The sequence below is a fragment of the Rhinopithecus bieti genome, unplaced genomic scaffold (assembly GCF_001698545.2).
Source record: "Rhinopithecus bieti isolate Rb0 unplaced genomic scaffold, ASM169854v2 scaffold_42084, whole genome shotgun sequence".
In the NCBI taxonomy this organism is placed as follows: Eukaryota; Metazoa; Chordata; class Mammalia; order Primates; family Cercopithecidae; genus Rhinopithecus; species Rhinopithecus bieti.
The window spans coordinates 2578458-2580796 of NW_016818934.1; the positions used below are offsets into that span (position 1 = coordinate 2578458).

The window sequence follows — 2339 nt, forward strand, 5'->3', positions numbered from 1 at the left end:
CACTGCCACTTACTTGGATGTGTCATCTTGGGCAGGTCACTCTGTGCCTCAGTTTCCACCTTTGCAACTTGGGGCCAGTAACGCCATCCAACTCATAGGGTTGTTATGAGTTGTAAAGAGGATTCAATGAATTCAACTCATTTAAATGCAAGGTGCCTGGTATGTAATAGGCATTCAATAAAAGTTATCTTCTTTTCATAATTATTCTTGTAGTTAGGGATGAAAAACTCGCACTCCTGTAGGCAGTCAGAAAAAATGAGTGAAGTGGGGGAACTAACGGGCCTGGTCTGAAGGGGGATACTGATGTTTAGGGGAGTACGGACCCAGCGGTGTGAGATTTTCAGAATCTCCTCTTGACGGGTCTCATCCGAGGTTCCAGCACAGCTCTGTAGAGGTGAAAGCTTTATTATTATTATTTTTCTTCTCAAAACACTGCAGTGCTTTGGGTGAGTGCGGGTCCTTGGCCAGATCTTGAGTCGTGAGATGCGTCTTCAGCATCTCCTGCTTCTCCTTGGGAAGCCCTCTACCCGCCAGTTGGCCCGCGCCCTCCTCCCCTTTCTCGGGGTTCGGTCCACCTCCTTTCCCCCACCCTCCCCAGGGCTGACTGCAAATCGGAGGGCGACTGCAGAGGAGGAATTCGGGGCAGAGCGGCGCCTCCCCCGCGGGCCCCGTCTCACCAGCAGGCGGCGGTCGATCTGCAAGGCCTGCAAGGTGCCCGGGCAGAAACTTGAGCAGATGTTGGTGCCGCTGCCCAAGAAGACCTCAGCCGAGTCTCCCCGAGCCCAGCTGAGTCTCCCCGAGCCCAGCTGTCCGCATCCGCGAAAAAGCGGGGAGAGAAGGGCGCGGGCTCTCCGCTGGAGCAACTCAAAGATTCAGACACCGCGAGCTGCTTTCGGACGGGCTTCAGGAGGGGGTGAGTACTGAGCAGCGCACAGAAAAGGGAGCGCTGTCCTTTGTTGAAGGCATTGTCCTTGTCTTGCATTGAGTGGCTTTCACACACCCCAGGAAAGACATTTCTGGAAGGAGACGGTCTCAACAGAAGGAGGGAGCGCAGGAAAGAAGCCCCGGGAGCCGGCGCCTTCACGCCCCGCGGTCTGCAGCGGGAGGAGCGCGGGTTCCATCGCGCCAGATGGCGCTGTCTGGCTTTTCTCGGGCCTCGGGCGCCAGTCTCCAGAGGTCCCCGGCGCAGCAGCCTCTCTAGCCGGCCGACGCAGGCTCTGTGTTTCCGGGCGGAAGTGAGGCGCCGAGCGGAACGGCCTCTGGTGACATTTTCTTGGGGGCGGCGCGGACGACTGAAGGGACTTGGTGGTAGAGGCTGCGGAGGCGGCGAGGTTCACTTTGGTCCCGGCAGGGGCTCTGACCGCGACCCTCTGCTCGCCGCCGGCGCTTGTTCCGAGGAGGAGAAGGCGGCGGTGGCCGTCGCGTCCTGAGTCACCGCAGCGGGGAGAGTCCCAGCCGGGGGGTCGGTGCGTGCCCCGACGGGGCGCGCGCGGAGCGAGCGAGGAGGCACGGAGTCGCAGCGGAGCGCAGGTGAGGCGGGAAGGGGCGCAGGGCCGCGGCCTGGCTACTGGTCGAGTTGCGGAGCCCGGGCTGCGTCCCAGGGATGGGTCAGGGCGAGTCGGAGGGCTGCGGGCCGCGGTGAGGGCTCTGCGGCGTCCGGACGCTGGAGTCCTGGCGGGCCTGGCTGGTGGGTGCCGGGAACTCGCAGCCTGGACTGGCGTCTGACGCGGGGCATCGCACCGCTCCAACCTCCTTGCTCGTCAGCCGCTGGTGACCCTCGCGTCCTCCCGGCCCGGCGGAGTTGGCTACGGCACCCCAAGCCCCCAGACGCTGGGGCCGGGTCGAGGCGAATCCTTTTCCGTGGGGTACTGAGGAGAGGCTGAGGTGCCGCAGTCCCCGGGCTGCGGGGGGAAGCGGCTTCACGGCCTTGGAGTTGTCTTCACGCAACTTTCTGGCTCCTAGGCCCGCCTGGGAAGCAGTGGCGGCAACTCCGCCAGCTCCGCGAGCCGGGGGTCTGGCGCCGATAACTGCCCCTGCAGTGGAGAGCTCCAGGGCTGGGGCCGCAGTGGCTTTGAAGGAGGGAGAAAAGGCTTTCTTAGGCTTGGCGCCGCCTGCCTCTCGGCGCCTCCACTACCTTCGGTCGGCAGGCGCCTCCAGTCAATGGGAGAGATGTGTCAGTCTCCAAAATTGACCGCTTCTGGGGAGTTCGTCAACTTTATTTCAAAACCGGTGAGGGTGTACACTGACGAACCCGGGTTAAAGACTATCGCCTTTACGCAAGCCATTCATTCTCACTTTTAGATTGTCCACCTGCCCCCTCGCCTCCCCCCCGCCCCCCG

At 62.3% G+C, this 2339-nt stretch overlaps 1 protein-coding gene across 3 annotated transcripts in view; it reads left to right on the forward strand.

The window, feature by feature from the left end:
- Positions 1–671: 671 nt before the first annotated feature.
- Positions 672–2339, forward strand: part of ARK2N (arkadia (RNF111) N-terminal like PKA signaling regulator 2N) — a 105026-nt gene continuing 103358 nt past the window's right edge. The window contains exon 1 of one of the 3 annotated variants that reach the window (XM_017857816.1): positions 672–913. The gene's annotated coding sequence lies outside the window, so the exon portion shown is untranslated. Of the gene's footprint in view, positions 914–1234; positions 1531–2339 lie in introns of those variants that run through there. The other 2 variants (XM_017857817.1, XM_017857815.1) reach the window with 2 other exon arrangements.